The sequence below is a fragment of the Eubalaena glacialis genome, chromosome 15 (assembly GCF_028564815.1).
Source record: "Eubalaena glacialis isolate mEubGla1 chromosome 15, mEubGla1.1.hap2.+ XY, whole genome shotgun sequence".
NCBI lineage: Eukaryota > Metazoa > Chordata > Mammalia > Artiodactyla > Balaenidae > Eubalaena > Eubalaena glacialis.
Window position 1 is genome coordinate 46,666,528 of NC_083730.1, and position 12,409 is coordinate 46,678,936.

The following is a 12,409-nucleotide window of genomic DNA, read 5'->3' on the forward strand; positions in this document are numbered from 1 at the left end:
TAGAACTTGCTGAGTAATAATCAAGCCCAGTAGACTGCCAGCCCCGTGGTCTAGCGCAAAGAAACCAGCTCATCCTTGGTGAACAGTCACCGCCAGCACCCTGCCTGATAAGAGAGCTGCACTCGGTGAGTCACAGGCTCTAGCTGAGCTGTTGCCCAGAGGCTCCTCCTCGTGAGTCAGTAGATGAGGACTGACTCCTCAGATGCAAGGTGCTGAACCAAAATGACTTAAGGAAATTGTCCACAGTGTTCACAGGCCAGAGAATTAGAGGAAGACACTACAGTTGCAAAATGAGATTTGGCTCAGCAAAGAAAACAAAATTGTCTATCCTTGGGTCTAAGTAGAGTGCTGAACCAACATCGTCAGAGATTTTTTTTCAAAATACGTCATACACTAGTTTTACAAGGTGATGAGACTATAATAATGCTGCACTGAGGTGTGTACAAAGCAACGATTGTCTAGAAAACCTCAGCAAGGTCTTCATGGCCCATCAGAATGCCTCTCCCTCCTACTGACTAAGGTCTGAAATCCTTTAGCTGAAGGTTCCCTTGGCTGATACATGCATATTCCTGGGAGGGTGGCATGCTAATCTCTTATCAGTTATTTACATCATAACATGACACCACAGATACACCAAGCATGCTCCACCTCAGAGCCCTTGTACTCTCTGTTCCTTTTCCTGAGAAGGTTCTGCTCCAGACATGTACAAGGTTTACTCACTCTTCACTTTTTTCCCCTCAAATATTACCTTATCAGTGAGATCTTCTCTGACCACCCATATAAAAATTATAATTGCTCCCACCCCCAGGGCTCCCCATCGCCCTTTCCTACTTCATTTTTCTTCTTGGCACATCACAATTTAAAAGACTGTGCATTTACCTATTTGTTATCTGTCACCATTCATTAGAATGTAAACTTCATGAGGGCTGGGGTTTTTCTCTATGAATTGCTATGTATTCAGCACCTAAACAGTGCCTGATCCATTGTAGGTCTTCAGTATATACTAGTGGAACATGTGAATGAAAGAATAGTGAATATATTGGGTTGGCCAAAAAGTGCCTTTGGTTTTTAAATAAAAATAAAACACGTTTTTCATTTTCACCAAGAACTTTATTGAACAATGTATTCACCCTTCTGCCATTTTTCAGGCAACTTCATAATTCCATCTTCCCAAAACTTCTTATCTTTTTGAGCAAAGAACTGTTCCAGGTGCTTTTTACAGCCTTCTAGGGAATTGAAATTTTTTCCATTAAGAGAATTTTGTAAAGGCTGAAATAAATGGAAATCCGAAGTTGCAATGTCTGGTGAATATGGCGGATGAATCAGAACTTCCCAGCCAAGCTGTAACAGTTTTTGCCTGGTCATCAAAGAAACATGCGGTCTTGAGTTACCCTGATGGAAGATTATGCGTTTTCTGTTGACTAATTCTAGACGCTTTTCATTGAGTGCTGCTTTCAGTTGGTGTAACTGGGAGCAGTACTTGTTGGAACTAATCTTTTGGTTTTCCGGAAGGAGCTCATAATAGAGGACTCCTTTCCAATCCCACCGTACACACAACATCACCTTCCTTGGATGAAGACCGGCCTTTGGTGTGGTTGGTGGTGGTTTATTTCACTTGCCCCACGATCTCTTCTGTTCCACATTATCGTGCAGTATCCACTTTTCCTTGCCCGTCACAATTTGTTTTAAAAATGGAATGTCTTCATCAGGTTTAAGTAGAGAATCACATGTGGAAATATGGTCGAGAAGGTTTTTTCGCTTAACTTACGTGGAACCCAAACATCAAAGCGATGAACATAACCAAGCTGGTGCAAATGATTTTCAGTGCTTGATTCGGATATTTTGAGTATGTTGGCTATCTCCCGCATGGTATAACGTTGATTTTCTCAATGTCTTGATTTGATCACTATCAACTTCAACTGGTCTACCCAACGGTAGAGCATCGTCCAGTGAGAAATCTCCAGCTCAAAACTTCGCAAAACACTTTTGACACATTCGATCAGTCACAGCACCTTCTCCATATACTGCACAAATCTTTTTTTGTGTTTTGATTGCGTTTTTACCTTTCTTGAAATAATAAAGCATAATATGCCAAAAATGTTGCTTTTTTTCTTCCACCTTCAATAATAAAATGGCTACACAAAAATTCACCAATTTTAATAAGTCTTTTTTTATTTTTTATTTTTTTAACGTCTTTATTGGAGTATAATTGCTTTACAATGGTGTGTTAGTTTCTGCCGTGTAACGAAGTGAATCAAAAAATATGGAACGCTTCACGAATTTGCGTGTCATCCTTGCGCAGGGGTCATGCTAATCTTCTCTGTATCGTTCCAATTTTAGTATATGTGCTGCCAAAGCGAGCACAAGTGTTTTTTTTAAATGCACGCTGATATGACAGCTGTCACATACAATCTAACAAAATTGTTTCAATGAAGTTAAAGACAACTAAGTGCTACTAGAGCCATCTTACGGAAAAAACCGAGCAAACCTTTTGGCCAACCCAATATTTTCAAGGTTATTTTGGAGGATAAGTGTGTGTATGTGTGTGTGTAAAATGAGGGTAAAGGGGAAAAGAGAAGAGAGCATTATATTCCTGGAAGGACATGAGTAAATTTCCCCAAACTGAGGTGTGGGTGTGCTGGGAGTCCTGCTTCACTGTGGACAAAATCCCCCTACCTCACAATTTTATCACAGATGGGCCTGCTAAGCCTTCCCAAACAGTGTAAAGTTTGAGGAGTTTAGAGGCCAGTGGAGAACATTTCTGTGTTCTTCCTCTTTTTCAAGACTCCCTTCCTTACAAGGGGAACAAAGTGCGAAACCAGAAACCATAAACAATATGGAAAATCCCTTTTCCCTCTGGAGGTGAACAAAGTTAGCATTCATTACAAGAGTGTGCCACTTGACAATGTTGATTTTATCTCTCCACCTACGTTTTCTGAAAAAAATTTCAGAATAAATCTCTAGCTTTGATTTCACCCTAGGGTTTGTTTATAGGAATTCTTGGAAAGATAAGGGAAGTAGCAGTGGCTGGGGAAGAGAGGAGGAGAGTTTGGTTGCTAATAGCAGCCCTGGACTGTGTGACAGGACTTGTGACAGGGCAGCACAAGAGTGTTTACTGAGAGTGTCAGACAGAAACCATCATGCTGACCCAAATGTGACTAATGAGCCTAGGGTGATCCACCAAAAAACCCCTCAGAAGACAGAAAAGAATACTGGTTTCTCGGCAGTTACTTCATTCATTTGCACGTAGACAAGTGACATTCTTGCATATCAAGAAAAAGTGAAATAGAAGCGATGCAATGGCTTTGGAGAGCAAAGGTGGAAGTAAAATACTGGCTTTAAAGACCTTTTCAAAATGATCTGATTGATCATTATAAATACTGTAGTAGAGAGAAGCAAAATTTCAAAAATAAATAACAATTTCCATGTTAAAGAAAAAACAAGGATTCAAAGAAATTAACTGATTTTAATTTACTTTCAAAACTAACGTTGGTGGTGGTTTTTAAAAAAACTTTTGTACCATGCAAGTCGATGCAGTAACTTATTAATTATCAAGTTCTGAAATTTGTGATTGATTTACTTGTTAAGATCATTAGAGCACATTTAAAGTTATTCAGTAATGATGTTACTTACTTGCATTTTTGACATCCCCCTTGGGTGGAGAAAGGGTTGATTCCAGCGGGGGAGGCAAACGGAGCCTGAGGGTGAACTTGTCCATGGGAGGGTGTGAGCTTGTGAATGTCATTTGTCACACATGTTACACAGAAGAAATATTGGGAACTATTACCCTGCTGAGAAAAGTTATGATATTGTTATTCTTGAATCCCAAATTTGATATTACGAATGCAAATTATTTCTATGTAACTTTGCTTTTATAGCATAAGCAATTGAAAATCTTTTAATATGATATATAATAATTTAATTAACTCAGTTACATCTGTACACACCCAGGAAATTGGAGAGTTGAAGCAGTCTTTCAGATATCATAAGAAAGAAAATCAAAATGTCCCTGGTATGTGAGCATTTCAGGAAAGTGTTCTTAAACCCGTTTTGCTTGAACTGTACTTTTTTTTTTTTTTTTTTTTTTTTTTTTGGCGGTGGACCTAGTTTGAGTTTCATCATCTCCTCTAGTTCCCATTCAGAGATTTTATTAGACAGAAATATGTTCAAACATTATCAAACCAGTTAAGCAAAACTTTGATACAAAAAAGGCAGTGGGAAAAAAATTGCTCCTGATATTTTTAGTTTTAACGATCATAGTAACACTTACCAGCTGGTCTGAGGACATTTGTGGTTAAAGATTTTTAAAAAATCATAGTGTTTATTATGAACATTACTATATGCCTTGAAAGCAGACCTCTTATTTTACAAGGGAATTGTCTGCTAATTTGCTATAACATTTTTTTAGGTGGACCTCTCTTAACTTCTACTGAAACAATGTCTGAATGATTCATACCTTTGGAGAGAGTCACACCCATTTCATGCAGAATCAGCTACAATAAAGGCAAGTCAGCCAACAAAGACTTCTTGTGACTAACTCTCCTGTGGGTATGAAAGAAGAAGAGAGTGTATCCTTATACTTCTTGCTTAACTTTAGGATTAGAACATTCATCTGAAGTAATCAGTAAATTTATGACAACTCAACAAGTTAAGCAGAGCAGTATTACAGGGAAAACCTGTTGAACAAAGAAAAATCCATGTGAAGGGTCATATGGAAGAATTGTTTTATGGTTCATAAAAGTGCCATTGTGAGTTTCCATTGTTTGGACCTTGGAATTTTCAGTAATTGGAATCTCAAGTCCATAGAGTATCGTTTATTGTTCTTTATAACTCGGATTTTCACTTTAGAAGTATGAATAAGCCATCTAAAACCAAAAAAAAATTTTTTAAATCAGAGGACAATTTTTATTCTAGGCTTCAGGAATAAAAAGATGATGGAATTTCTATGGAACATTTTATTTACTTTTATTTCTTAGAGACTAGATGCATTAGGTCAATTGGTCAGAATGTGAAACCTGAATCTCGGGTATGCTCCGTGGTCCTATATGGACAGATAGGTGCCACATATGTGATTTGACAGGAAAGTGTCTGTGCACTAAACACTCCACCTCCTGACCTATGACCTAATGATAATGAAATTTCGCTTTGTTTTTTGAGTCTGCAGATATTTAAGTATTAAAGGTATATACTCCAAGGAGGAGAATAAATCATTTTCTGTGATTTAGACTTTGCTGTGAATTAATTTATCAAACAATTAAAAAACTTATCAACTAGTTATGGTCAGATTTTTAAAGGAAGTAGGAAGTAGTGATTATGAAAACATTAAACATATCCTATTCTAGAAATAAGGTAATAAAATATGCAAAGGTAAAGACAATTTAACCTCCTTCTATTTTATGTTGGGTCAACTAGCTTTTGTAAATAAAACTTCTTTTCACCTGGCACCATAAATCCTATAGAAACTGGATGTAAAGTGTGGTCATTTTCTTGGTACAGTAATTACTGTTCTACCAGCATTCCCTAACATGCGTATCCTACTGGAGGTTGGGTCAGTAGCATCATTCCTTTTATGCTAATTTGGAAGTAACTATTTTTTTTGCCCAAAGCCACCTAGCTGCCCTATTTTACTTGGTGGAAATGACATAGTTAGAACTCTTAGGGTAAAAAAGCCTCCCATTCTGTCCTTTTCCAAGGGAGCTCAACTGAAATATTGCAGCCACCTGGTCAAATTCTCATTAGTTTGGCTACAAGTCACAGTTTGATTTGAATGAATTCATCTCTATTTGCTTGTGTATTCAGAGGAATTTCCAGTGCAGAGTAGAGTAGACAGGACAAGCTCTGTGGTTAAGGCAAAAAATCAGTGAAAAAGATATATTACAGTGGCAGTTTGGAATCACAAGAAGAGAATTGGCCTAGTTAATTCCTAACTCTACCTTTGATGGACAAGTTACTTTTCAAATTTTATTTATTTATTCATTTATTTTTGGCTGCATTGGGTCTTTGTTGCTGCACGCGGGCTTTCTCTAGTTGCGGTGAGTGGGTCTACTCTTCGTTGCGGTGCACAGGCTTCTCATTGCGGTGGCTTCTCCTGTTGCGGAGCACGGGCTCTAGGGCGCGCGGGCTTCAGTAGTTGTGGCCCACGGGCTTAGTTGCTCCGCGGCATGTGGGATCTTCCCGGACGAGGGCTCGAACCTGTGTCCCCTGCATTGGCAGGCGGATTCCTAACCACTGCGCCACCAGGGAAGCCCTGGACAAATTACTTTTCAGCCTGTTTGAGCATCCGTAAAACAGGACTTAGGATCAGATAATATAGATGTTTTGAGTTTGTATGGTTTCAGTAGTTTTGTATGTCACCACTCAACTTTTTGAGTTCATTTTAAAGATTGAAAAAATAGTAATAATTATTTTTATTTCAAATCTTTATGAGTGCTGTGTCCCAAGTGCATTCTTGTAACTTCTTTACAGAAACCTCATGAGGTAGGGAATGTTATTATCTCTATAACAATAGTCCAGAAAGGTGCAAAGAGGTGAAGTAACTTGCCAAAGACACACAGCTAGTAAGTGGTGAAGCTGGGATTTGAACTCAAGTACTTTGTCTCCAAAGCCTGAACTCTTAACCATTAACTTAAAACACACAATTGAAAAACAAAACAAAACAAAAATTTCAAGTTTATCTTTTGTTAGTCATTAAAATATAATATACAGTTATTTTTGATTGACTAACAGATGGAATGAAATTTAAAAATTTTCTCTTAGGTCCTCCAGTAGTAAGTTTTCATTTTATGCAAACTAGCAGGTTTTCTTTGCCTGACAGCTCACAGTTTCCTATCAAAATATTCAATAACACCTCCTGACTTGTTCTTTCAGCGGAGACATCCTTCCCTAGCTAGAGCTGGCAAAGGTGGCAATAGCATGCATTGGCTTGTTCTGGAGGCCCTGGGAGAGTGTTGCATAGAGAAGGTCTTGGATCATCCTGACAGCATATGCCTTTGTTGTTGGTTTGCAGTTCAAACGAATATTCAAAGACCAGCACAAAGAGGACAGTTCCAGGGTCCAAGAAAGTGTGTATAGAAAGAGTGGCTAGTTAGAAAATCAACTTAGATTTCAAACATTTGCAGCCATAAAATATCTTCTGAGGAAGAATCCATAGCAGTTTATAACAGTTGAGAGGAAAAGGGAAGATGAAGAAAAATATTGTCAAAATTTATTAGACTAAGGGTTTATTATACATTAAAATTTTTTTGACATACAAAAAGTTGTACATAATTAATGTATGCAACTTGATGAGTTTGGAGATAAGTATAAACCTATGAAACCATTACCACAATCTATACCATAAACCTATTTATCACCTTTAAAAGTTTCCTCCTACCCTTTTGTTTGTTACTATTATTTTGTGTGTGTGACAAGAACACTTGACATAAGACTTACCCTCTTAGCAAAATTTTAAGTATACAATACAGTATTTTTAAGTATAGGCTCTATGCTGTACATTAGTCTCTAGGACTTATTCATCAGTTACAACCGAAACTTTGTACCTTTGACTAATAGCTCCATTTCTTATTTCACATGTTTTTACTAATCAAAAGTTGTGGGTGTCAGCCCTGGATGAGAATAATTAAGAGTTTGGTCAAGCAAGGCCTCTTCATTGTGTCCTACCTAAAGAAATTTAGGTGGAAAATTTAGGTGATTCTTTTCTTTTTAATCATACATCTACAGAGTAGACTCCTTGTATTGTATATATATATATATATATATATATATATATATATATATATTTATAGAAACTTTGTTTCTGCAGTACCACTGAGCATCAGTGTCTGGTCCATGGGTTGGATGATGGAAAGACACTGCTTCAGCTATACCAAGCTACATAGTTACTGGAGGCAAATATGTATGCATATGTGTGCATATGTGTGTGTGTGTGTGTGTGTGTGTGTGTGTCTATGTTTCTCCTCCTAGTTAGGACCATACAATCTTATTATCAATACTAGTCAGTAGGACATGGGAAGCCATGACTAAGTTAATTTCACATTTTGTGTTTAAATACTCATTTTTGGCTTAGTAACAATGCCTCCTTGCAGGAGTTGAAACCATACCATTATGTCATTTAAATAAATCCAAGATTACCTGATTCTGTATTGCTTTATAATTAAGAAACTTCTTTGCAATCTTCTCTTGATTATGAAAGAATATAAATACTTCCTCTGACTTCTGAGGAAATGAGGACATGTTCTTTCAATATCAATGTTTGGCTTTTATCATAATTTGATGTTCTGTTTTCATACAAAATTTACTGTTGCTAATTTAATAAAAATTCAGCTCACAGAAAACATCAGAGATGTTCCGAGGCATAAAATTAAAAATACAGTGGTCCCATGTCTTTCGTGGGAATAAAACATTTGTTGTAGTTGTTAAAATGTGTTGTTTTTCACAAATCATGGAAACACTGAGGTGGAAGGAACCATTTAAAGTTATTATTTTAAAAAAACAAAACAAAAACCCAGTTCATAGATACAGAGAACAGACTGGTGGTTGCCAGAGGTAAGGGGTTGGGAGGTGGGCAAAATGGGTGAAGGGGATCAAAAGGTACAAACTTCCAGCTATAAAATACATAAGTCCTGGGGATGTAATGTACAGCAGGATCACTATAGTTAATAATATTGAACTGCATATTTGAAAGTTGCTAAAATCTTAAAAGTCCTCATTGGAAGAAAAGACATTTTTTTGTAACTATGTGTGGTGACAGATGTTAGCTAGACTTATTGTGGTGATCATTTTGCAATATATATAAATATCAAATAAAAAATTTTAAATATAAAGTTATTTTTTATATCTAGACACATGTCACATAACCTCTTCTAAATAGTGTGCTGTCAAAGTAAGTCTTCAGGAGCTTACCGGAAAAGAGATTCCATGACTTCCAGGTAGCTTGTTTCTGTTATTAAATGTGGAGGACAACTGCTCACTGTGGCCTGAAAAATAAACCCAAATATTTTTCAAAACAGCAGCAAATCATGTATTTGCATTCTTTCATCTATCCCTACCTTTTTATCTTTCTATCTCTATCTTTCAATTGTATATATGTATATGCCTACATTGTACTGCTTCTTTAATCTTTAGAATTATATCTAGATTTATAATCTTTTTATTGTATAATTTTCATTGTTTTCTTTCCAATTTTTCATGTTCTACTCAAGTCAGAGCTGAAAATAAACAGATTATTCCAAGAGAGTAATAAGTATTATTATTGCTGAATAATATAATTCAGCAATATAATAATATTATTATAATATAATAAATATTATATATTTATTATAATAAATATTTAAAAAGTATATTATAAATGCTATATATTTATGACTATAAATATATTGAAATATATTATAAATTATAATAATTATTATAATTAATAATTATAATAATACAATTAGATTTGTGTCACTTGCATGACTTTGAGGAAGTTACTTTGCTTCTCTGGGTCTCTGTTTTTGCGACTGTAATCTCAGGGCTACTGTAAGAAATAAATTAGAATATAACTCTCTTGGCCATCTGGTAGACCTCACCAATGTCATGTTTCTTCCTGCTCTGGTAACTGCATCCTTTGCACTTTTAGACCATCATTATCTTGAGTTTTAACTACAACTGCATTGTGCTTAGATTTTTTTTTTTTTTTTTTGCATTTGTAAAAAAGAAAAAAAGAGTCCATGTATAAAAGAAAAAGAAAGCAAAGACACCAACCTGGAATGGCCTATGTCTTGTCATGGAGGGAATTGTAGTGCACTCTGGATCAGGCAAAGCAGAAGAAATCTCAGTGTTCTTTGTGGAAAACGTGTTATTTCTGGCACCTGGAATTTAAATAATTGTCTTCTTTTCTCATCAGTTATCCCCCTTACATAAAAATGATCTCGGACTGTGCTGTTGAGCAAGTCTTAAATCATGTGATCACGGATTCAGAATTACTCTTTATAGACTCAGTAAAGGAGTTGAGAAAATACTGGATTGCTAATAACAAGAAGGAAAGATCCGTAATTTTTACTTAATTGCTAGTTGTTTCTTAATTGCTAGTTGCAGTGAAGCTAGTCAGTTGAATGTACTCCTTTACACTCTCACTTGGTTTCTGAAAATTAAGATAAGAGAAACTGATCTTGCTGTTTTTATTCGTTCAACTTTCTGTGAAGAAGAGGAACTGGTGATTTTTTTGGAATTTACCTGCATAGCTTTCATTTTCCTGAGATTGATTTGGAAGCCTGAGTTAAGCCATCCACTTTTCTTCACTCAACATTCACTCTAATCCAGTTTCTGTTCCCCATACCCCAGGTCCAGTTTGAATTGTCTGCATTTAAGAATGAGGAGGGTCAACCAAAGCAAGATCTGAGTTCTGAAGGGAGTTGTTTTGTGGCATCCCTTTAAAGGAAGACATAAAAATAATAGGTATTTACTGGGAGACAAACTCACCGCAGGGGCTGATGGCTGTCACCAAGGTCATGGTACATTTTTGTCACCATGTTAGGCTGGAAACCTTACCTTCTCTTTACTTCAACTTCTCTCTGAGTCTTCATAGAATGTCAGTTTTTTTTTGCCTGAGAGACCATTCCAAATTACCAAACAAATAATAAATGAGTTAAATCATCCAGTTAATAAGTCTGCACTGACCTCGTCCAGCACCTTATCCAGCACTATTTCTACCCCAAGAAGAGATCCTGAGTCCCCCAGTACTTCCTTCCTGCCTGGGAGGATGCAGAAAAAGTATCAGCTAGAAAAACAATGTAGAATACTGATAAAAATGCATGTGCAATCTCTTTTTTACATCATATTTCTTAACAGTTATTAACTGCAGAGAGTAGTTCAGCTTTTGCTAAATGGTTAAGGAAGTACTCATAAATTTGTTGCAAAACAGTTTTATTATAACAACGTTTGACTGTTAAAGTTTTAGTATATACTGTTTAAAAATTATAATACATTAAGTCAAAAGACAGTTTTTAAAAAGTTTTTCTGTTGAAAACAATTTTTATTTTTAGTGAAAAAATACAGATACATTTTTGCTTTGAATTTCATTTACATGGCAAATCAATTTTAGGTCCTTCTAGACAAGATTGATCTATTTTTATTTTAAAACTCCTTTAATTTCAATTTTTTCCCTTATTAGTCTTTACTACTATGGCATAGTTTCCTCTGCAGTTTGACAACGAAGCAAAATTCCCATTTCATAAGTTGGATTTTAAGAGGCAATGTTAAAATACTTTGAGGATTTTAATTTCAGGATCCTGAAAACACATTTGAACTTGGAACAAGGGTTATTCTGATTATTAATTTAATTCTCATGCATAAACAGGAGTCACAAGTCAACTCTGTGTTCTAGATCCCAGAGCAAGACCCCTCTGTTGAGAAGAGGCCCCAGTGGTAATAGCAAGGTGACTTCCTCAGGACCTGGCAGGCTGCTCCAAAGGGTCTAGCTCCCCTCACTTCAAGATGGGCACCGGGCAAACCTTGTTGCCACAGCTGCCTAGTCTTGGAAGAACAGATTGTCTGTGCTTCTCGGGCTGTCTTAGCACATGCCTTCCTGGTGGTCATGGCACCAGGGAGAGGGAAGAATGCTAGATGTAAGGATATTTAGGGGGTTTCTTCCCCCCCGCCCAGGAACCCTCAGGACTGTACCCTTCCGGGTTAAAAAACAAACACTTTATTACTTTGCATTCCGTCTAAAAAACAAATATAGGTTTTGAATATGGCAAAAACCAGAAAAGAGTATTTTATATACAATTAGAGATAATAGAGCATAGAACCAGACAATGACCTTGTAAAGACTCAGTTAAGGACAAAAATGTTGATAAGAGGTAGGGTGCTCTCTATGGGCTAAAGGCTGAAGACTTTGAATGATCAGAAATGATTTGAAGAACTGCATTGCCATCAGGATAATACCCCTGAAATGACATATTCTAAGCCGTCACTTACCTAACATTGTTATGCTCAAGAATTAAATTGCGGTAGCAGCTTAATTTAAAAGGAGTGAGGCTTAATAAAATAGAGTTACTGATAATTCCTTTCTGTATCCTTTTTTGACCAGAAACACTGTGTATAATACACATTCACAGATTTCACTATGTGTTATTCTAGTCAGAGGCCTCTTTTGCTTATGAGAAAAGCCATGTTTTGTATTCCCATGAAGTCTGTAGACACGGTTAACATGATAAACATCACTATAAGTGATATGTAAGTTACAGCTACCTACTGACATTTAAAAAATAAAGAGTAATTTTCAAAGACTATTAACACAGGATTACTGTTACTGAGAAGTGTGTAGGGAGGAGCTTAATGTAAAATATTTTCTTTAGGTAGATCCTTTCAAGGTGATTTAAAAAAACACAAAATATTTACACCATACTAAACTTTCCTAAGTTTTCTATGA

The 12,409-nt window shown here is 36.2% G+C and overlaps 1 non-coding gene across 1 annotated transcript; it reads right to left on the reverse strand.

Annotated features, from left to right (window-relative positions):
- Positions 1-2,257: 2,257 nt before the first annotated feature.
- Positions 2,258-2,364, reverse strand: LOC133076030 (U6 spliceosomal RNA). The gene has a single exon (XR_009697452.1). It is a non-coding gene; the product is annotated as a U6 spliceosomal RNA (small nuclear RNA).
- Positions 2,365-12,409: the final 10,045 nt, after the last annotated feature.